At 31.9% G+C, this 25103-nt stretch overlaps 1 long non-coding RNA gene across 20 annotated transcripts; it reads right to left on the bottom strand.

Moving 5' to 3' along the window:
• Positions 1 to 3848: 3848 nt before the first annotated feature.
• LOC114320499 (uncharacterized) lies at positions 3849 to 24028 on the bottom strand. 20 transcript variants are annotated; one of them, XR_014341596.1, is made up of 6 exons: positions 23538 to 24028; positions 23401 to 23433; positions 14639 to 14695; positions 13834 to 14255; positions 13205 to 13301; positions 3849 to 4603 (listed from the first exon to the last, which is right to left on the bottom strand). It is a non-coding gene; the product is annotated as an uncharacterized LOC114320499 (long non-coding RNA). The 20 variants fall into 20 exon arrangements; XR_014341603.1 differs by having other exon boundaries at positions 13834 to 13976; positions 23538 to 23828; XR_014341604.1 differs by having other exon boundaries at positions 13834 to 13971; positions 23538 to 23828.
• Positions 24029 to 25103: the final 1075 nt, after the last annotated feature.

Raw genomic sequence — 25103 nt, 5'->3', positions numbered from 1 at the left:
TTTAGCAGATGAGATTGTTTATAAGATGTTTTGGGATAAATTCTTAGAACATTGGTCAATAACCATCGAAGTATCACTTTAAATTAACCTTCTTTATCCTCAAAATCATAAAATCTATTTGGATGAATTTTTAGAATGTATTTTCTAAAGAATAAAAAATTATTTTGGGAAATTTTTTAAAAATATATTTATTATTTTCATATGATTTTTTTTGTTTTTTTTTTTAAAACAAACATATTTTTTAGTGTTTATTTTTATCAATTTAATTTTTAATTTAAAAAAAAAAATCTAAAAAATATGACTACTTGGACCAGATGATTTACCAATGATGCACCACCACATGGCCTTTTGCACGTAGTAGTTATGGGTGAGAAACATGGCTAATGGGCCCAATTGGACCAAGCCTAATCCATCGTAATATGGACCTATAGCTCATTATAGGCCGAATCAAGACAAGTCCATAACTAATTGAACAGGAACTGCTTTGTTGGAGCCCAGCCCAAAGAACTCGACCCAAACATAACTCAAATTTATGTGATGATGGATTTGGACTAATCTCCCAATGTAGGTAAAGAGGCCCTCTTTTCTTTGACTTTTTCCAACCACATTGTCAAATCAATTAGTGGATCAAGATTTGAGCCAGTCAGTGGACTCATCCAAAAAGCCCAGTAAAAAGGTGGTTGACTCTGTTGTATGGTCAGGCCTTTTACAATTCATTTGCTTGGACTCAGTTTGTAGGCCCAAAAAACTAGATGCTTGTATCAAAATGACATTTAACAGTGAAAAATATTTTTTAATTTTTAAAAATTATTTCTGTTCGAAAAAATATTGTATTTTTTATACGAAATTAATTTAAGCTTTTTTTATAGACAAATTTTGAAAACTAGTGCTTTGAAAGAACATTAAAGCTGAGTATGTCAACCAATGGAACTTAAAAAAAAATATTTACTTTTTGGGTTTTTAAACTAACAGTCCCTAAAAATTTAAATAATTAAAAATATATCTATAATAAGACAAAATTCAAAAAAAAAATCTGAATTACAAGCCAATGGTAAAGATGTAAGAGCATCTTTACCAGCTTACTTAAATTTTATCTTAAAATATTATTAAAAATTTATTCTTTATTTTAGGAATCACTTTGTCATCTATTTCCCCCAACAAACTCCATATTATTTCTCTATTTTTTTAACAAACTTCCTATTTTTCCTCTATTCTATTAAAATATTATTTTTAATTATAAATTTTTAAAAATAAAAGTCATAAATGTGTATTGCAATCTCTAAACCAAATAAAGAAATATATATATATATATATATATATATGTATCACTGTAGAAAATATTAATTTAGAATAACTGAAGGAGTGATGGGAATGGTATAAGGGTGCTCTAACTTTCTAAAATAGGAAAATGAATGATTTAGGGGGTGGGGATGCTCTAAGTTTCACTAGTAGCAATGATTGTTGAGATCTACACAGATTCTTATTATCAGGATTAGGATTTTAAACTTCAAAGTTAAATCAGTGAAAGCAATTACTTGTTCCTCTGTTTGAAAAGTAATTAATTCCCTAGGAAGTGATCTCTACTACGCATATTTAGATCATGAATTTAGATAGACTTAAAAAATAAAATAAAAATTTAACTTATATTTTATTTATATTTTTCCTTTTTAAATTTATTATCTAAATGTAGTGTCACAAAAAAAAAAAATTTGTGAGCGTTAGGTTTTCTCACAATGAACATTATGGACGGGAAGGAAAAGGAAGAGAAAGGTACATAAAAAAAAAAATAGTTTATATTTCATTAAATCAAACACTATCACCACTACTATTGTTGCGATTAGCATCATTTTTTTCATTGCCACCGCCACTAATACAACCACCCACTAGATTCGTAGCTAAATATAAAAATATATATATATATATTTTTTTTAAAAAAATTATTAAATTTTTTTTTATTAAAACAAACAAAGTGTTAAAAGTAAGTATTAAATTTTGAATGTATATATGTGCCATCCCTATGTGTATACCACGCATGTTGTTTGGGCAGGCTGTTGCTCAGGACTCGGAAGTGTCACTATAGAGAATCCTCATGTTAAATTCACTCCAATCACTTGTTCTCTTAATCCATCAGAGTTACTTTAGATCTTGACAAAATAGCCAACTGGCCTCACCCCACACACACACAGTGACCTGAAAGGTGCTCACTCATCCCCAAGAGACAAGTAAAATAGCAAATCAATAGTGACAAACAGGGGGGGTTCACATGTAGAACAAAAACATGTGAATGTGATATCACTAAGGACACATTTGGGAAAAGAGAGAGAGAGAGAGAGAGAGAGGGGGAGAGAAATCAGCAGATTTCACTTTGGGAGTCTCAATTTTAAAAAACTCACCACTGACATGGCTAGAAGTACCTTTCCAACTTTGTTTATCGCATTATTAAAAGTTTCACATTGGTTAATATAATTAATTTTTTGTGTAGAAATTTTTTTAATTTTGTTTAGTTTAGATTTTTTAATTTTTTGATTTTTATAAAAAGAAAATATAATAATTATAAATTAAATGTGATATTTTTTTTACTTTTATAAACAAACAATATAATGATTATAAATTAGATGTGATATTTTATTTTATTAACTTATTTAATCTATTTTATTATTTCGTACTTTTTTAATCCTAAAATGATTGCCAAACCAAGACTAAGGGTTTCAAAGACTTTTTTGACCTTCAATCAAACTTTTTTTTTTTTGCACACAAAAAGATAGATAAATAATATATATACTTTACGTAATTTATAAGAAGAATAATATAATAGTAATATTATTGAAATTATATGTTATTTTTATAATTTTTATTTTAAAGTAATAAAATCAAAATTTATCATATGATTCTGTATAAATTTTATATTTATATAAAACACTGTTTAAAAAAATAACATCATAGCGAATGGAAAATTCAAAGTAAAAAGAAAAAGATAACAAGAGAAATAATAACGCAAAGAAGATCCAATGTCAAAGGGTAACAGGGCAAAAATGTTTTAAATATTCTTTTTCTTCTTTTCAGCTCTTTTTTTTAATTATTTTTATGGTAACTCTAATAACGTACTAAAACACAGTTTAAATAAAAGTAAAAGACATTTGTATTTAACTTAATTGCAAAATTCTCAACATTCTGTAAGGCACAAATTCACCATATATCCCAAAATGATTATTCTAATCTTCACACTACCTTTGGATCATATGGTAATAATGAATTTGAGTATCTACTACTTCTCATCTAACATATTATAACAACTATTAGGTTAATGAAAAGATTGATAATGAGAGAATTAGTAAAATTGTATTTGTTTTAATAATAGTTGTTAATGTAAAAATTGTTAAATTATTTTTATATAAAATAATAAAACAAATAAAATTATGATTTTTACTTAATAGAAAATACAAAAAACATTTAAAAAAAAATGCCCATCAAGTAAAAAAAATAAAAAAATTAGTTGACCGGTTGATTGGCTGGACGTCCGGTAACTCCCAATCTGAACGGACTACCTTGTTAATACCATCTCTCACTCCGAATTGCTAATACCCTCGCCGAGGCCTACCCTAAGCTGAGGGGACTACGAATTCGAAGTCCAAAAATCAAAACAAACACTCACTAATTTTACTATTCATCACTAAAGTGGACTGCTGGTGAAAAAACAAATGGGACCATAAAACTAAATTATAGCAAAACTTCTCAAGAATTCCACACCAACAATATGATAAAGTTCATGTCAAATTATAGCATTATTAAACTTCGTATCAAATTGGCAATTGTTATGATTTGGTAATACTCTCTCTCTATCTTGCTCGTAGTAAGGCCAACAAAGAACATTTTTATTTGACAATTTGAAAAATAAAAATAAAAAATAGCATTTACATTATTAAAACAAGACTGTAAAATTATAATATTTGTAAATGTTGATCAACTAAACATTTCTCACTCTCTCTCTCTCTCTCTCTCACAGACACACATTAGGGTCTCTCATTTTCTTTCATTCCCATTTTCATCTCATTTTCTGCCTAATACCCCCATGTTTCTCTCCACAACATCATTTTCTTTCACTTTCTCATCCACTTTCTTTTCCTTCTCCCACCCTATAGTCCCTCTTCTCTCTCTCCTCCACTGACCTGCAAATCTTTTCTCCATATAGTCTCTCTACTTTCCCAAAAACGCCTCTCTCTCTCTCTCTCTCTCTCTCACTCAAGTTCATTTTTCTTGGTCATGGTTATGTTCACAAGTAGTACTGTGTGTGTGGTGGAGAAGTTGGACAACCAGCTACCACCACTAGTGGAGGCGCCACCACTGGTGGTGGTGGTGGAGCAGAGCCACTCGACTCACCGGTCAATCGAGACACTGGTAGTTGTGCTGGCAGTGATAACCATACTTGGTGTTATTGCTGGGATCATTGCCAGGCTATGCGGCGGAAGACATTTGGGCGGCACAGGAGAGCATGACATTGAAGGATGGGTGGAGAGAAAGTGCCGGAGCTGCATTGATGCCGGAGTACCGGCTGCTCCACCACCACCGCCGCCGCCGCCACCACCAGCACCAGCTGAAACAAAGGCTGCAGCCACAGAAGAAGCAAAGAAGTGAGAAGAGATAGAGATAGAGACAGAGACTATAATTAACATGAGTTGATCATTACAGGTAAGTTAGGGGAACATTTGAGAGAGAGAGAGAGAGAGAGAGAGATTAAAAGAGATTTGAAGCATCATTTCCACCATTTGATTGTAATGAAGGGGGTGGAGTGGGGGAAGAGTAGTCTAGTAGTGACTTAATTAAGTAGAATCTGTAGCTTGCATGCTTTCCAAATCAGATGAGATCATTTTTTGTGCCCTTCATTTACTATTTATTTTATTTTATTTTTTATGAGGCATCTAGGGTTTCATCCAAACTAATTTCTGGGTATATGTAGTCTTTCCGTTCTATATATACTTAGGTAAAGTGATAAATGATATATTTAACCATTGATTTACTCTTAAGATTCGAACTTACGACATTCTCTGAGTTTCCTGTTTTAATAAGCTCTTTTTATCATTTTTTTGTTCCTTCAGAATGCAAGAGAAAATATTATCCTAAGTTTATTACATATATTTTAATTGTTTTTAGAGTTTGTGATGTGGCTCATCAAATAATAGATTCATTTTTCTACAAAATGTTAGGCTGCATACTACAAGAATAATAGTTATCTCAAAGAAGAGAAAAATTAAGGGCATGTTTGGGTCATAAATTTAGGTAAAAATTTGAAAAAGACAAAACAAAAGGTGAATGAAATGTGACTGAAATCTAAAGTCAAAATTTTTTTTTTTTCTATTTTTTTTTTCTTTCCAAATCCCTATCTAAATATAACATAAAAGACCTACAATTTATTAAAAACAACAATTCATTAACAATAACAACACAAGAGAATTCAGACATTACATGATTAAGGCCTCGTTTGTGAACCCTCTCTTTTAGCCAAAAAGTTAAAAAGTTATTAAATTAGTCAAAAAGCCAACAACCCATACAAAAAAGTCAAAGATTTTCTTTTCTCTCTATTTTTTGCACATCTTTTCGTAAAAAGCCAAAAAGTCATCCCAAACATACTGGGTTTGTTTGGTTTGTTTTTGGGAGATTTGTTTTTGAAAAAAAATTTGCGGAGAGAGTTTAGAAATTTTTTTGGTTTGTTTGGTTGTATATTTTGGAAGAGTTGTTTTTTTGGGAGTTTTGGATGATTTGATATTTTGGGAGAATTTGAGTAGATGTGTGTGAGGGAAAAGTGATTGATAAAAAGAGAGGAGAGAGAAAAAGTGATTGATTGATGTGTAAGTGAGAGAAAGTGATTTTGAAATTTTTTTGAGAAAAAACTCAAACCAAATAATTTTTTAGAAATTTTTTTCTAAAACTCATCTCCCAAATGCAAACCAAATATACCCACTAGTTTTTTTTAGCTCATATTTTAGTCAAATAGTCAAAAAATTACTAAATTAGTCTGTATCAAGTTAGTTTTGTAACAAATAAAAAATTAACCTGTAACTTGTGATGTGATTATAGGTTAACTAGGGTAAGTTTTTTTGGAGTCTCAATCAAAAATTGTTATGATTATAATAAGGGTTAATAATTAAGAAATTTTTATCTTGATTAATCAAAAAAGGGAACTCATTTTTTCAACTAAAATTTGGAAAACAATTAAAACAAGCGCCCAGAATTTGTACCGTAAATTTTGGCAAGATATGTGGTCCAAATTCAACTTTTGTACGGAGAGACCTATATGTCTAGAATGAATATAAATGACATCTTTTTTTAATTCCGGGTAAAAATTATGTGTATAATAATTTTTTTTTTCTTTTGTTTTTTCTGAGAATCAAAAGGAGCATTTTAGTGGGTTACAGAAGGCCCTCCCTCCCTCCAGAGCAAATTAAATGTTGACATGATTGCAACAGATTTTGAGAGGGCTTTTCCTTTATTTTTTTTTGTCATGTCCTTTGCTTTGTTGTGTTATTCTCTTTATATGTTGCTGATTCACTATTATTAAAGCAAAACACTACTAGCCGTTGCTAATGCTTTTTGAAGTACTGAAAAAAAAAGAAAAAAAAGAACATCGAATTGAAAGGGCATTATGATCTGCTGCTACACACACTACTACTAGTACTACTAACTACTTTGTGACTTTGATCCCCCAAACAAAAGTTTATTCTACCCAACAAATGTTTAAAAAAAGTGTATACAACCACCACCACCAAAATCAATCCAAACCATACTCAGTCTCTCTCGACCTTCTCTCTCTATGCTTTGCACACTCTTCCAAAAGTTTTAGTCCCTCGTTGACAAATGACACTCACTTTAAGACTCAGTAGGCCCTCCAAAACTTGTATATGAGGGGAAACATCCACTCACAGATAGGGATGGCAATTTAAACCCGGTCTGACGGGGACCCGCCTCCCCGATCTTGATTCGAGCGATTTTTCCCGAAAAATATCTCCGACGGGTCGGGGATGGTATTTAAAAATGAATCCCCGATCACTTTCGGGCCGGGGACGGTAATATGTTTTTCAGCCCCGTCCCCCGGCCCGACCCCCGGCCCGACCCCCCGCCCCGCTTCTCCCCGAAATAAAATTACTACTTTACCCCGTGTATATATATGTATGCGTGTCTTTATCTTGGGAGAGCCACAACCACTTGGTTGCTGAGTGAGAAAAATAGAGTGAGAGGGAGCTGAGAGAGAAAAATGGAGTGAGAGGGAGGGAAGGAGGGAGAGAGAGAGAGCCGATCTCCTCCGACGAGAGAAGAAAGCCGTCCTCTTGACAGCGCCGATCTCCGATCTACCTACTCCTTCGCCGATCTCTTCCTCCGCCCTCCTTCGATGATCTCATCCGCCGCCCTCCTCCGCCGATCTCTTCTTCACAGTGTCGCCGATCTCTATCCTCCTCTCTTTCCGTGTTATACACACATTATATATGTATACATATTATAGATTGAAGCTTAGATGCTGATCTATATCGCCCTCTCTTTCTGTGTTATACACACATATATATGTATACATATTATAGATCTGTTGGTTTTTTTTTCTCTGTTCTGTTCTTTTTTTTTTTTTTTTATGTTGTTGATGATGATACATGATGATGATGATGATCTATTGGTGTTCATCTCTCTGTTTGTATGTTGATCTTATTTTTTTTGATCCTCCAGCTTCAAAGCAGTTTTTCAAAAAAAAAAGCTCGGGGGTTGTTCGGGGTCGGGGAAACCCGATCCCCGTTAGGGGGCGGGGGCGGAAGTGGATATAGGTTCCCCGTCGGGGATCGGGGCCGGGGACGGGGGGATTTCCACCATCGGGGATCGGGGACGGGGAGTGGGATCCCCGGCCCCGCCCCGCCCTGTTGCCATTCCTACTCACAGACTCAGAAAATTAAATTAAGAAAAGTATTTATTAATTATAATATTAAAATTTTTTATAAAAATATTTCACTTAAGTTTTTATAATTGATTTCAAGAAATATCAAAAAAATAACAGGCCCATTTTGTAGCTCGAATTTCATTTAGCTCAAGTGCCCCAACTGCCTAAAACGAGTCATTTTGGACAATTTTTTTTTTTTTTTTTCAACTCTCTTGCAGATAAAGAAGAAGAAGAAGAAAAAGAAGAGAAGGAGGAGGAAGGAGGAGAGAAGAAGAGCTGAGAGCATATCATCATCATCATCAACAACAACAGCAAGAAGAAGCAGAACAGAGAGGGAGAGATAGATCAACACATCATCATCATCTTCATTAGTACAGCAACATCAAATTTTAGTGGGAATGCTCTTCATCAAAACCACTCATGCAAATGGTGTCATCAACAATAAATTTTTTATCATCCATCAACAACACATTTATCACCCACATCTAGACCCAATTGATCTATTGCTAACCATTTTCATCAAAACATGCTCTTTCTACTAGGGATGGCAATGGGGGTTAATGGGGTGGATATTAATTCTCTATCCTCATTCCCCTATAATAAATTTTCCCCATTCCTCATTCCCCTATGGGTACCACTCTTTCCATTTTTTAATGGGTTTGAATTTTTCCCAACCCACTTTAATCCCCATTTTTATTTTTTATATTTAATGTTAACAACCACTTTTTTATTTTATTTTTATTTATTTATTTATTTTTTTTTAGGTTCACAACAAAAGCTAAATATACCTTCAATCTTTTTTCTTTCTTTTTAAATATATTTAATGTTAACAATTTTTTTTTTTTTTTTTTTTTTTTTTTTTTTTTTTTTTTTTAAGATTCACAACAAAAACTAAATATACCTTCAATCTTTTTTCTTTCTTTTTTAATATATTTAATGTTAACAACTTTTTTTTTTTTTTTCTTTTTTTTAAGGTTTTAGCTAAATATACCTTCAATCTTTTTCCTTTCTTTTTTAATATATTTAATGTTAACAACTTATTTTTTTTATTTTTTTTATTTTGTTTTAAGGTTGACAACAAAAGCTAAATAATTTATTAATATGTTTATTTTTTTTAAATTCAAATATCAAAAAAGGTCAAAATACGCATGACGCCTTCTAATGTAGTCTCTCTCTCTCTCTCTCCTATTCTTCCACCTCTGCCGGCCTCGTTCCACTCATGTTCTCTCTTTCTAATTTTTTATTTTTTATTTAAAAATTAAATTATTGATAAAAGAAAAAAAATTGGCTGAAACAATTTTAAGACCTCACTTTTTTCTTTCTTTTTTTTTTTTTTTTTGGGAGAATATCAAAAAAATCAAAAGTAAAAAATAATTACAAAATGATGAAAATAAAAGTGATTTATGCATTTAATTATGGCAGTGTTTGGAAATGAAATTTTTAGATCACTTTAGCCTCTTCAAGAAAAAAAATTCAAAATGTATTGTTGCTGACTTCCCACATGATACACAGTTGTAATGGACAAAGGGTAAAATGACGCTTTTGCCTTTTTAATTTTTGAGAAACTCACAACAACAACGATAATACACATAGGGACATTTTGGTCATTTATTATCTCTACATTATTTCAAACACATTTTTCAATACATCAATCTAACAAAAAATCCAACCCATCTTCTTAAATGTAAAAACTAAAATAGTTTACTAAAATAGTCAAATAGGCAAAACCTCTAAAAAGAAAAAAGATTGAATGTATATTTAGCTTTTGTTTTGAATCTTAAAAATTAAAAAAAAAAAACAAAAGAAAAAAGATTGACTGATATTTTGCTTTTGTTGTGAACCTTAAAAATTAAAAAAAAAAAAAAACTAAAAGAAAAAATATTGAATGTATATTTAGCTTTGGTTGTGAATCTTAAAAATTAAAAAAAAAATAGTTGTGAACCTTAAAAATAAAAATATAATAATAAAAAAAAAAAGATTGAATGTATATTTAGCTTTGGTTGTGGATCTAAAAAAAAAAAAAGTTGGTTGTGAACTTGAAAAAATAAATAAATAAATAAAAGAAAAAAGATTGACTGTATATTTAGTTTTGGTTGTGAATCCTTTCAAAAAAAAAAAAAAAAAAAAAAACATATGGGGAAATTAGTAGATATCCATCCCCAACCCATCACCTGTGGATATTTAAAGAATATCACTTATCCTACCCAATGGATAAGAAAAAAAGGGAAAAACCCATGTTTTTTGGTTGGGTCTCCATGAATACCCATAAGATAGGTTATCCATCGCCATCCCTACTTTCTACAAATTCCCCCCATCATCTCAAATCTAGATCTACTAGAAAAAAATAAAATAAAATAAAATAAATCAACATCTTCATCAACACATCACCATCATCATCATCATCATCATCAACACCATCATCTTCATCAACATCAACATCAACATCATTTTCAGATCCAGATTCACTAGGAAAAAAAAAAAAAAAAAAAGAGTTTTGATCAGAGTTTTGATCGGCGACCAGCGGTCACCGCCAAACTTCCTCCTCCGCCATCACCGTCTCTATCTTTTCCCCTTCTCTCTTCCTCTTCTCTCCTCTCCTCTCTCTTGCCTCCTCTCTTCCTCTTCTTTTCTTCTCCTCCTCTCTTCCTCTTTTCTCTTCCTCTCTCTTTTCTGCCTCTTTGTATTCGAAAAGCAAGAAAAAGAAGGGGGAAAAAAAAAATGGAAACCCAAAACGTCGTTTTGGATTTCGAGCCAATTCGAGCCACCGAATTTCGGACTACCAAGGATTATTCAAAAAATAATTTTATTTATAATTAGTATATCATGAACAATATAAAAAAATATGAATATAAGCCTTAAAATAAATTAAATAATGATAAATTATTTTTTTATACAAAATTTGTTTAAAAATTCAATATAATGGTAATATCACGTCATCATTAGTATGCAATATCACCAATTAATAGTAAATAAATACATAGAAAGTGAACCTCATATGTCAAATGTAACTAACAATCCAATAAATTTCATATCTTTATAGTGAGATTATTTATATTTGCATATCAATAAAAATGACATCACCGTTACATTTAAAATTTTCATAGATAATATGATTTATAATAGTCTCTTCATTTTCAATCAAAACAACTATTATTATTTTCATAATTTTTAAAATGTCATTGACATTTCACTCTAATAATATTTTTGTAATTCTTTTTATTTAAAATATTTTCATTATATTTGTAAAAAAAAAAAAATCACAAAATCCGGGAGGGGCATGTGACCCCCATGGGTCCGCCACTGGTAATCCCTACCATAATCCCATAAAAATAGATTCTACACAATGAGTTATTAGTGTCAACTTTGTGTTATATAAGCAATCTTTCTAAGTAGCTTGAATTCCTTAAGACTTGAATAGCTTTAGGTGCCAAAACGACATTGTTTTGACACTTTTTTTTGTTTTTTTTCCTATTCTTTTCTTTTCTTCTTCCTCTGTGTTCAGATATGTTCTTCCTCTGTTTTTTTCCTTTTCTTCTTCCTTTGTGTTCAGATATGTTATTCCTCTATTTTTTTTTTCTGTGCTTCTTCCATAACTCGGAATCAAAAAAAGAAATAGAGAGAGAGGAGAAAAAATAAAAAAAAATCAAACAAGAAAAAATAATAGAGGTGGAAGAAAGAAACATAAAGAAGAAGAGAGAACTAAGGAAGAAGGAGACAAAGAAGAAGAGAGAAGGAGACAAGGAGAGGAGGAAGAAGAACATATCTCTGTGTATAGACACATAGATCTATGCTGGTTAGATCTGTATATACACAGATCTACACACACACACACACATATATATATATATATATATATAAAAGAGAGAGAGAGAGAGAGAGCCCACCGCCGCAAACCCCTTTGGCGCTGCCATCACCGTCGCAATTCAGAAGAAAGAAGAAGAAGACCAAGGTAGAGGAGGAGAGATAGAGAAGAAAGAGAGAGAGAGAAAGAGAGAGAGAGAGGGAGGTCGGGCCATTCGAGCCCCATTTTTTTCGAACTACGAAGCTGCATTTGTTATATAAGTTCAACACTACTATTCATGCTATCTAGTTGTGTCATATTCGTGTTCGTATCAGAAATTTGACTAACCCGAATCTACTAATTTCCTGTACAATTCTAGTTTTGTTATCATATCATGTCTAAAATTCTCACCCCTACTTTTGAGGGAGGAATACACGGCCATACTGTATCCATTATACCAAATACTACCCTGCTAAGAGCATTAGCATCTGCCCCCTGCTGTTTGTGCTCTAGCCTATTGAAAAAATAAATAAATAAAATAATAATAATAATAATACAATTTAACAAGGTAACTTTAATTATATTGAGTCCAAAAAGTGCCAACCATCCATCATTTTTTGGGGGGACATGTTCCAAGCATTAGTTAGGGTCAATGTCTCTGGGATAACAAAACTATGGTTCAATCTTTATTTATTGTTATTGGGTAATTTCTTATTATCAAGGAATTGAATAAATTCATTTGCTTTCGTGCAGCAATATTTTTTTCCCCCAATAATGTTCTCCTACGTGCAACCAAACATCAGAAAATGTTATTTACGCCAAGTTTGAGAAGTGTAAAAAACGTTAAAAAGTCAAAAAGTTACTCAAAAAGTTAAAAAGTAAACACTATTCACAAAAAAGCCAACAATTACAGCTGCACAACTCCCAATCCTAATTTTCCCCTACAAACCAATTTTTACAATTTTTTATTACACATTTTTTCATAAAAAGTCAAAAAATTAACCCAAACATCTATATTTTTTCCCTTAACTTTTTAGTCCAAAAAGACAAAAAGTGCACTTATTTAGGACATCCCAAACAATCCCTTAGTTTTACACAGTAAAAGGTTTTTACATGAAAAATATTTTGCACTATAAAAAATTATATACCAACAAAGCCTAAAGTAAACCCATTTGGTACCGTTTTCATTTTATTTTTCATGTTTTCAGAAAACAAAACAATGAATAGTACAAACAACCAATGTTTTCATTTTTGAGAGAAATAGTTCTAGAAAATTCAGACAAAAATCTAAGAATGTTTCCTATTAAAGGATGTCTTCAAAAAGAATTTGCCAAGTAAGTTTTTTGAATCAGTTTCCCAAATTTCTATTTTCAAGAACAAAAAACAAGAAATGAAACCAATGCACCCAACCAGAGCATCTGGTGGAGAGACTGGCAAAAAATTGCTTTCGATTATAACAAAGAAAACAATTGCAAGTAAATTTGGCACGTTAGAGCAAGCGAATTAGATACCTTCAGAATTTTCAACCAGAACTGCATTGCTATAATACATCACCAATTCTTCTTGTCAACTGGATCCCTGCACCATTCAGCTAGTCGAAGCTCAAAACTGAACAAAACATTCAAGGTAAGAAATGCTACATATGTGATGTGCCACAATGGGAAAAACAGCACCCAAATATTTTAACATCTTATAGAAACAGGTGAGTACAAAAACCAATACACGTGAAATTCAACTCGACAATCTACGTGTTGTTCCCTTGTGGTCATTGGTTTGTAACTATGTGATAAACTTTCTCCCATAGTTGAATGTCCAAGTTATCAAGATATTTGTAATTCATCCCCGTTCAATTGACAACTATTATAATAATAATTTATTTATTTATTTATTTATTTTAATTTAAAAAACCCACTATATTCAGCGGTCTATCCATCCCCATTTGTTTGTGAGCAGATCTTTCAAATCCCAAATCAAATGTCAATCACCCAAAATACAAATTCAGACCAGTATTGTTTTAAGCAAGTTGTGTGTTTTAACCCTAGTCCTTGATGCATTTAGCTAGCATACTCAACATGATTTGTGCATGAACCTTCTATATCAGGTAGTTACTATTCTTGATTGAAAAATCTAGCTACTGTACCTTCTCTTGATCTCATTCCAACGAAGTTAGAACTCCAGACACTTTCAGATTACTTCAAGATGTTCTCTCCTTTACATGAATCCGCTAGCCTCAATAATCTGCTTCCATGAATTGCCTTCACATATTAAAATTCTTCTACTGACCTTGCATAAAATAAATATTGAATCCCATAACAATATCTTCTGTAACAGAACCAGAAATACATCTTGCCTGAACAAACAGTACTACACTGTTCAACTGCAACATGCAACCAATATATCAGACTGAGTGCAACCAAAAACCACAACAATAAAACCATTCCTTTCAATCCCTTCCTCAATATTTTCTAGATCAAAAATTGGCACAGGAGGGTCGTCATGCTTGTCAGATTCCTGCTTATGAGGGTTCCATTTTGCTTGATTTGTGTGTACGGTGAGGCCAGCCTGTACAGATATGTTCTCAGGGTTCATGGGAAGCCATTAAGGAAACTGATCCAATAGCCATGAGGTTGTCACATCACACAAATTATTGATATCAACTCCAAGCTAATTCTATTGGTTTACATGAGAAATCAGTGTTGGAACTACATTGTGAGCATGCAAAGATGATGCCAAAATTATTTTTGAAAAATCTCACAGGTTTAGAAAATCTAATTCAATTGCTGAAGAATGTACATGACAAGCATCACTAGAAGTTGAATGCATTTTATCACGGGATGAATATCATACAACGGTATAAAATGTATACTATAGCACTTCATGAATTTTGCGGATCTTGCATTTGGTATTCTCTAGCTGAAAAGATAAATCCGATTTTTTCAAAAAACCTGCAATTTACAGCATGAAATGGCTCAAATCCACAAGCTTTGGCCTCCAAAGAAACCCTAAAAAAAAAAGAAGAAGAAATTAGGGTAGACATCTAATTTGAATTTTTTTCTCTCCAAAAACTTGCTAAATCCTCTATTACAGAAAATTTTATAATATCCTACCATACTTGGCTTGATTGGAATATAAGGTTTAGTTTGATTTGGTCTGATATTCTACCATACTAAATAATACTAACATGGAAACTACTGTGAGTCTGTGACCTAGAGAATACCCATACCCACCAAACAAATTCCATTACAAAGATTAGGAACTAAATAATACTGACATGAAACGCATAAGTAATACCCCAACACGGAAACTATAACCCTACCTGGTTCTACATTTAATTAAATAAATTAGAATCTAATCAAATTAACCACTAGTATCCAAACCAAAAATTGGTATTTGATTAACAATCTTAACTTCTTCTTTTTTGATTCATAAAATGGATATGCAGATAGGATACTCCAACATATCCGCCAGGGAGTATTGCCCCTTAACACCTACAACATATCTGCATGGAACCCCACCGAACCTACGTCGGGGCCAAAGCTTAGGCCCCCCGCGTGCTCCAGGTGCTAAGGAGTATGGTTAACCCCAATAAGGGGCTATGGAGACTCAAACCCAAGCCTTGAGCGTTGGATTCGAAGGTCTTATCCACTGAACCAACCCCTTGTTGGTGATTACCATTCTTAACTTCATCAAGGTAGTGTGTAACCTATGAGTCCCTGACAAACAACTCTAGTGTTTACTATAGAACACTGTGCTCGAGAATGTGCCTTGCTGCAAGAACTTCTTCAACTTAGTATACCCCAGCAAACCTATGTTACATGGAATCTTTTAAATGTATACTTGTGTTGAACATTCGACATTTGGGTGGGGTATGTGATATGTGCTTTTGAGGTTGAATTTTATAAAATTATAAGAAGATTGGTTATTGAGGGAAGATGATAACTCCAAAGTGGAGGATTTAATAGATGCATGTTTCATGTATGTGTTGAAATCCTGTATAAATAGAATCGTTTATTGAAGGATTTCAAATTTGAAATCCATCATTATAAATCTTCTCAAATCATTCTTCAGATCTAAATCCAAAATAGTACGTTGACTTACAGACTATAATCCTCAAATTATTGATGTCAAATCCATAAATCCAAAGGGAGCCCAAGGAATTTCTTGGAAACTATTTGCAGATTTAGAAACCTTTGTGAAAACATATAATTTAAACTGAATCATAACTTTTTAATAAATGGTAAAAACTCAAAGATTTAAAAACCATGAAGTATTGAATTATGTTCGCAATAATTTTTTGGGGCTTTTAACCAGAAGTCCAATAACTTACATAATAGTAGGTCCCATTCATTTTTTATTAATCCAAAAAATTCTATGCCATAACAAATGACCAAAAAACGGCAAACAAAGATTGTGCTAATTATAGGTTTAAAATCAAAATAGTCATATTTCAAAATCTCAAAATAGTGAAATTTCACAACATATCAAAAGCTATAAAATCTCAAAATAAAGAAATAAAATCATAAACCAACACCAAAAATACAACAAAATATTTTCCCAAATACATAAAACGGAGAAAAAAAACTTGCAAAACGATCATATTTCAAAGCCTCAAAATAAGATTTCAAAGGACAGATAAACGCATAAATCAACACCATAAACTATGCAATTTCTAAAAACTCAAACAAAATAGGCAATTCTGTAAGAAAATATATTTCCAAATACATAAAACAGAGAGAAAAACTTGCAAAACAATCATATTTGGTTCTAGTTTTCAAAAAATTCTACTTTTTTATTTATTTTCCGTATTTTAATGTTTTCAATGAATTCTTTTAATATTTTAAGCAACTCTTTTTTTAATTTTTAGACACATCTAACATAAATACACTTAAAAAGTATAATATTTGTGAAAAAAATCTTTAAAATACACTAAATAGCAAAAAATACAAAAAAAATATGAAAATTCAATACATTTTTTGTATTTTTGTATATTTATTAATCTTTAAAAGTAAGATGCATCTAAAAAAGTAAAAAAAAAAATTACTTAAAATTTTAAAAATATTCACTAAAAATAAAAAAAATACGAAAAATAAAAAACTAAATTTTCAAAAAACTGAAACCAAACACACTGATTATTTCTAAAAACTCAAACAAAATATATTTACAAATACATAAAATGGAGAGAAAACTTGCAAAATAGTCATATTTCAAAATCTCAAAATAGTGAATTATCGAAACTATAAAATTTCAAAAGACAAATAAAAGCATAAATCAATGCTAGAAACCATGCAACTTCTAATAACTCAAAACAAAAAAAGCCTTTCACTTCCAAAACAAAATATTTCCAAATACAAAATACGCTTTCAAAATAATCATAAACAACATAAGTATTTTTAGAACAAAATATATTTTCCAAACACATAAAAACTTGCAAAACAGTCATGTTTCAAAATATCAAAATAGTGAAATTTCACATCATATCAAAACTATAAAATTCAAAAAACTAGGCAATTTCTAAAAACTCAAAACAAAATAGGCATTTCATTTCTAAAACAATATTTTTTCAAATATATAAAATGGAGAGAAAACTTGCAAAACAGTCATATTTTAAAATCTCAAATAGTGAATTATCGAAATTATAAATTTTCAAAAGACAAATAAAAGCATAAATCAACACCAGAAACCATGCAATTTCTAAAAACTCAAAACAAAAAAGGCATTTCACTTCCAAAACAAAATATTTCCAAATACAAAAAATGGAGAAAAACCTTGCAAACAGTCATAAACAACATAGGCATTTCTAAAACAATATATATTTTCCAAATACATAAAAACAATGAGAAAACTGGCAAAAGAGTCATATTTCAAAATATCAAAATAGTGAAATTTCACATCATATCAAAACTATAAAATTCAAAAAACTAGGCAATTTCTAAAAACTCAAACAAAATAGGCATTTCATTTCTAAAACAACATTTTTTCAAACACATAAAATGGAGAGAAAAACTTGCAAAACATTCATATTTCAAAACCTCAAAATAGTGAATTATCGAAACTATAAATTTTCAAAAGACAAATAAAAAGCATAAATCAACGGCAGAATCCATGCAATTTCTAAAAACTCAAAACAAAAAAGGCATTTCACTTCCAAAACAAAATATTTCCAAATACAAAAAAAAGGGAGAAAAAACTTGCAAAATAGTCATAAACAACATAGGCATTTCTAAAACAAAATATATTTTCCAAATACATAAAAACAAAAACAAAACTTGCAAAATAGTCATATTTTAAAATATCAAAATAGTGAAATTTCACATCATATCAAAACTACAAAATTCAAAAAGCTATGCAATTTCTAAAAACTCAAACAAAATAGGCATTTCATTGCTAAAACAATATTTTTTCAAATGCATAAAATGGAGAGAAAAACTTGCAAAACAGTCATTTCAAAATCTCAAAATAGTTAAAATTTCACATCATATCAAAAACTCTAAAATCTCAAAAGACAAAAATAAAGCATAAATCAACCCAAAAAACTATGCCATTTCTAAAAGCTCAAACAAAACAGACATTTCTAAAAACAAACAAACGAACAAACAAAAAAAACTCCAAATACATAAAACGGAGAGAAAATCGTGCAAAGTAGTCATATTTGACATTATATCAAAATTGCACTATAAAATCTCAAAAGACAAAAATAAACACAAAAAACTATGCCATTTCTAAAAACTCAAAAAAAATACGTTACTAAAACAAACACACAAAAAAACCCCCAAATACATAAAATGGAGAGAAAAACGTGCAAACTAGTCTTATTTCACATTATATCAAAATCGTAAAACTTCACACCTTCAAAATGGTGAAATTTTGTAATTTTCTCCAATTGTCGTGTTTTCATGTCAATTTTCTCAATGTAACAATAGATAAATTTCGCAAATGGTAAGATAACAAAAAGTGAAATCTTGCTCTTTCAAAACAGTGAGATTTTGCAAAATTGTCAAATTTCACATTATATCAAAATTTTAAAATTTCACTATCAAAATGATAAAAAAATAAAAAATAAAAAATAAAAAATAAAAAATTGCAAATTTGTAAAATTTCAAAATAAAAACTATAAAATTTTAGAATTTTAAAAAAATCCAGTGTAGTCGAACATGATCTCCAATTGAAAAAGAAACAAATATGATGTAATAAACAATTTGATATTCTTACCTTTTAGAACAATGGTAAAATAGTCATGCAAATATAAAAAAAAAAAATTTAAAAATACTTCATCTCACAACATCCTTTAATGTGGTACTAAATAGGTTAATAGACTTTTATGGGACATCTTCTTAAAAAGGGACATCCGATAGGACTTAACACTAATTAACCTTAAATTTTTTAGAGATTTCCTTTCTTGTTTCACAAAAGTATCTTCTAAGATTCATATTAGGTTTCTCATTCGATTCTTGATCGTTTCGCTGCATCCTTTTCCCCTAGGAAGCACGGATACGGATACGGATACGGGATACAGATACGATACGATACGGATACGGTGATACAACAAAATTTGAAAAACTAGGATACGGGTAGGAATGGCAACGGGACGGGGCGGGGCTGGGGATCACCCTTCCCGTCCCCGATCCCCGAGACTACAAAATCCCCGTCCCCGGCCCCGATCCCCGACCCCGATCCCCGAGGGGGAACACACCACTCCCCCCACCCCCGCCCCCAACGGGGATCGGGTTTCCTCGACCCCGGAAAATCCCCGTACTCATCATCAACATCATCCAAAAAAAAAATTTCATCAACAAAGACATTAACAGCAGCAACATCATAAAAAAAAAAAAAAAATTCATCAACAACAACTTATCAAGGCATGTACAAACAATTTTGCATCAAACACAAATTATTTGAAAGCCGAGTCTAGTATCGGTATGTTTGGGTCAAAGGGGGTTTTGGCAGCAACATCATCAACCAAAAAAAAATTAAAAATAAATAAATAAAAGATAGAAACAGATCTGGCGGAGAAGGACGCAATCGACGGTGGCAGAGGGATCTTCTCAGATCTGCCATGGCAGAGAAAGGGGGAGGCGAGAGGCGACGGAGGAGGAGGCCGGCCCGTGAGAGGCGACGAAGGAGGATGCTGTGATGAGTAGCAGCAGTGGAGGAGGGAGATCGGCCGAAGATAATGGAGGAGGAGGGAGATCAAACGACGCCGTGAGTAGCAGCACTGCGCGCAGAAGGAGGGAAGGAGAGAGAGAGAGAGAGAGAGAGAGAGGGGGCTGAAATAATATTAAAATGTGAATGACTAGAGAGCAGAGTCAAAATCAAAACATATATATCTCTTAGGTATATTCAGGGAATATTCGGGGCAATTGTCGGGGATAAATCGGGCCGGGGTCGGGGCGGGGCCGGGGCTGGGAAATTTACCCCCGTCCCCGGCCCGAAAATTATCGGGGATTCAATTTTTAATACCATCCCCGACCCTATGGGGATAATTTTCGGAGAAAACCCGTTCTAATCGGGATCGGGTCCCCGTCGGGCCGGTTTTAAATTGCCATCTCTAGATACGGGTACGGCGGGGATATGTTCATAAAAAATATTATTTTTACAATTTTTAATAATGTACATAAAAATAAAACTTAAACAATTTTTAGTAATGTAGCATACTTTTGAGGACATTTTTGAAATTTTTTGCACAAAAAAAAAATGTGACAATTTATTTAGCCAAATAGGTTCAACTTTTTTCATAACCAAACACATTTACAACTTATTTTAATTCTTTTAAACTTATAATCTAAAATTTTATAAGTATAAAAGCTAACATATAAATTATATCAAATGGGGCCAATGTGAAAACCATGAAATTTCATAGTTTTCAGAATCTGTAAATTTTACTTGAGAAATTGAGAAAAAATTTCCCCTACAATCTCAAATTTAATATTGATTTCATTTTATAGATCTTAAAGAATAAAGAGTACATTTTAAAAAGAAAAAAGAAAAAATGTGTGTCATAAAAATAGGAGATCGAAAGAAAGGGAGAGCAAGACGAGACGATAGAGGGAGAGGGAGAGATCGAGCGAGAGCAAGAGAGAAAGAGAGTGAATGAGATCGAGTTTGTCCAGAGAGATTGAGCGAGAGGGAGAGGGAGAGGGAGAGGGAGAGGGAGCGAAAGGGAGAGAGAGAGGGACGAACCTGATCGACGACGCTGCTGTTCGCGAACCTAGGGCTTGGTTGGTTGATAGAAACTCCTCCTCCTCCTCCTCCTCCTCCTTTGCTGCTACTGTTCGTGATGAACCTAGGGCTTGGTTCATTGTTTTTTTTGTTTTATTTTACATAACTTTTGTTATTTTGTAGTTTGACCCCCATTATAAGTTTTTAAAATTATTTTTTCACCCCGCCGTATCCCGAGCGTATCCCTGAAGCATCCTCGCGTATCCCAAACGTATCTGAAATTCAAAAAATTAAAAAAAAAAATAGGATACTTATTTGCTGTATCTGATATGTATCCCGCCGTATCAGATGCGTATCCGTATCCGATACGTATCCGACACGTATACGGGAGCCATTTCGGAATATCCGTGCTTCATAGCTTTTCCCCTCTATTTTCTGGCTACGTTTCTCGCTTCCATTTTCCTATGGTTTCCCACTTCTATTTCCTTTTATAGAAACTGTGTTTTGACCTAAAGAATACTCATACCCACTAAAATAAAGTCATTACGAAAGTATAAAATAAATAACCTGACAAAAAGCATATATGGTACTCAATACCTAGAGTCAGCGCCTCTTCATAACTCCAGTTCTCTATTGATTAGAAATAATTTGTTTCTGATTATGGGGCTTTTGTGTCTCTAATTATATTAATGATTCTAGTATTGTATTGGTTATAATTGGAATAACAATATAATAATTGCTTTTAAATAGGAAAGCTGTGGAGCTGTGAACCGAACAGGTTTTTCAGTTTGATTCTCATCTAGGTCTGCTAGTGTCAACAGTTCGTTCTGGCAAAATCCTAAAACCGATAGATATAGTTCATTGGATTTCCTCAAGACTGAACCTATCTGAATTGTGCGCATCCCTACATAGACCTACTTGATTGGCAATATGCCACAGGTGTGTGCCAGAAGACTATCAACCACATAGTAAAATAAAAAATAAAAAAAAATAAAAAACAGCATAAATATTCTACATATATAATTGTATTTTGGTTTTAGGATTAGTGAATAGGGCTTATGGCTTTCTACAGTCAACCCCAAAATGGTTGGATTATGCTTGAGCAATTTTATTATCAACTTCACAATTTTCCCCCACTAGGTATCATTCAAGACAAAAAATAAAAAGAGAAGGGACAAAAAATAGGTAAAAACTTCCACATAAGCAATAACATGCAAAAAGCTCAAAACCAACAAATTTAATCGTGCCCTCGTACATAGTGAGTGATTCGAATGGAATAACAAGATAGTGTTTGAAAGATATAGATAACAATAAAGAAACCTATATTATTGATGGCTAACAATTTGTGCATCTAGATCCAGACAGAACAAAGCAAGCGAAACAAAACTAACACAAGTTCATAACATAATCAGATAGTACTAAAGAACAAAGTATCATAAAATTATCTCATCACGGGTTCTCATAAATTGCATAGATCAAAATAGATAATAAGACAATGAATACTCACATCGACATATTGACATATAAATTGTAGGAACAACAATTCCTGCATCTAAATACATTAGCAGAAAATAGGGTTAGGTTTTTCAAATTGAAAGAAACGAAAAACAAAACCGAACCAATCCCTCGTGTGCACCCCCTCAGTAGAACTGCTTGATTGACAATTTGCCAGAGTGTTTAAGTGTGTGCCAAAAGACTATCAACCATACTCACAAAAATAAAATAAAATAAAAAAATTGCATAAATATTCTATATATATATATATATATATATTTGTATTTGGTTTTAGGATTAGTGAACAGAGATTATTGCTTTCTATAGTCAAACCCAAAATGGCTGGATAATGCTTGAACAATATTATTACCAACTTCACAATTTTTCCAGAGTAGGTATCATACAAGACAAAAAAAATATATATATAAGGAACAAAAATTAGGTAAAAACTTCCATATAAGCAATACAATGCAAAAAGCTCAAAACCAACAAATTTAACTGTGCCCTTATGCACTGGGTGATTCGAATAGAATCAATCCAACACCATATAGTGCTTGAAAGCGATAGATAACAACGAAGAAACCTAAAATCCTTGATGGTTAACAATTTGTGCATCCAGATCCAGCCAGAACAAAGCAAGCGAAACAAAACTAACACAAGTTCATAACATAATCAGATAGTCTAAGGAACAAAGTAAGATAATATTATCTGATCACAGGTTTTCATAAATTGCACAGATCAAAATAAGGCAATACAAAAATGCACAAAAACTAGATAAAAACTTGCATATAAGCAATACAATAATGCAAAAAGTTCAAAACCACCAAATGTAATCATGCCCTTATACAAAATAGGTGGTTGGATTGAATGAATCCAACACCATAGAGTGTTTGAAAGACATAGATGACAAGGAAGAAACCTAAATTCTTCATAGATCCAGACAGAACAAACACCATAATACTCCAACCACAACCAATCGAAACAAACCCAACACTTAATAACAAATTCACAGGTTTTCGAAAATTGCATAGATCAAAGTAAGACAATGAAGACTAACATTGAGATCGTAGAAGAACAGCGATTCCTGCATCTAGATACGTTAGCAGAAAATAGGGTAAGGGTTTATATAGATTGAAAGAAACGAAAAACAAAACCCTAATCGATTCAGCGTTTTTCAAAAGAGCTTCGACTCACCGATTCGAGAATCCACCGACTGATCGTAAGCAAAACCTCAATCGATTTAGGGTTTTTCAGACAAACAAAGATCGAATCACCGGCTGGTATCGTTTCCACGCCACCGAGGGAGAATCACAACCCTGACAAACGAGAGATCCAAACAGCCCTTCGAAGAAGAAATGGAAAGTTTGAGAGAAAATAATTGAAAACAATTAAACATGGGTTTATATATATAGATTTGTATATTTGCATAGAAAAAAATAAAAATGTATAGTTTTGGGTTTCCTTTTATGTCTATCACCCAGACATAAAAAGGGATTGTGCTTGGTTCTTAGGTTTTGTTGGTAGGTGAGGGGCCATCGCTGAAACGCGTTTGTCAGAATTGTAATTCTCCTCCGATGATAGGTAAAAACAATATCAATTGGTAAGACGAATTGCCCACCATATCTATGTATGAGAAGGAAATGGAAGAGATCGCTTTAAAATTTTGTTTTGTTTCATTCGATTGCAAAAAGTAAATATGCTTTGTGTGATATTTATTTAAATTATTTTGTTTATAAAATTGAATATGAGTATGTCTTTGTTTGGACCGACTTATTTATTTATTTTTTAAATTTTTACTAACTTTAGCTTTGTTTTTAGTTTTTTTATTTTAATTTTAAGTAGTGGTATCTCCTTCAAAAATAATTTTTTTTTGAGTTTAAGTCGTTGTCGTTGATTACTTTTTTTATTGGATAAATCATACTAAACTATTCGAATGATTTTGAAATTACATTGTCAACCATTTGTTCTTTGAAATTACATTAACACCCTCTTTTACATAATATTGTTTAATTCAATGATACAATTACTATAATGCCCTTGTTTTATTATCAAATTTTCGTGAGATATACCTACCTCTCATCTCTTACAAATAACATCCATTTACCACTATAACCTCATTTACTCTTTGTCCTTCTCTACTCCAACTTTCTTCATTACTCACATATTCCTGAATACCAATCTTTAATCATCATTTCTCCATTTTAGATGTATGTCTCTCTTATATATAGTTGCAACAACTCCCTTTATAACAATGACTTTTATCTCTGTCTTTAATTTCAACCGTCAATCTCTCTCTCTTAGATCTTGTCGTGAATCACTCTATATGACCCAAAAACACACCACTCATAACTATTCAAGGCAATAGGTGTTTCCTAGTCGACATTTATCAAAGCTTATTTGATTATGGAAATATAATAAATATTTGGTACTTAGGCCCCGTTTGGGGACTTATCTTTTTAGCCAAAAAGTCAAAAAGTTACTTTTTTAGCCAAAAAGCCAATAACTCATACCAAAAAGTCAAAAATTCTCTTTTCTCTCTACTTTTTGCACATCTTTTCGTAATTAGCCAAAAAGTCATCCCAAACATATAAGTTTTTTTTACCTAATTTTTTAGCCAAATAGCCAAAAAGTTACTAAATTAGCATGTTCCCAAACGAGGCCTTAATATGCATATTTTGAATCATGTTAGTAGACTTGTGATTTCATTATTTTTTTTATTGGTAACTTATCTTTATTTTTGACATAATTACACTGGCTTCC

Source organism: Camellia sinensis, chromosome 10, assembly GCF_055761805.1.
Source record: "Camellia sinensis isolate YWXY chromosome 10, ASM5576180v1, whole genome shotgun sequence".
NCBI lineage: Eukaryota > Viridiplantae > Streptophyta > Magnoliopsida > Ericales > Theaceae > Camellia > Camellia sinensis.
Note: the sequence above shows the minus strand (reverse complement) of the source record. Positions and strands in the feature narration are given on the sequence as shown.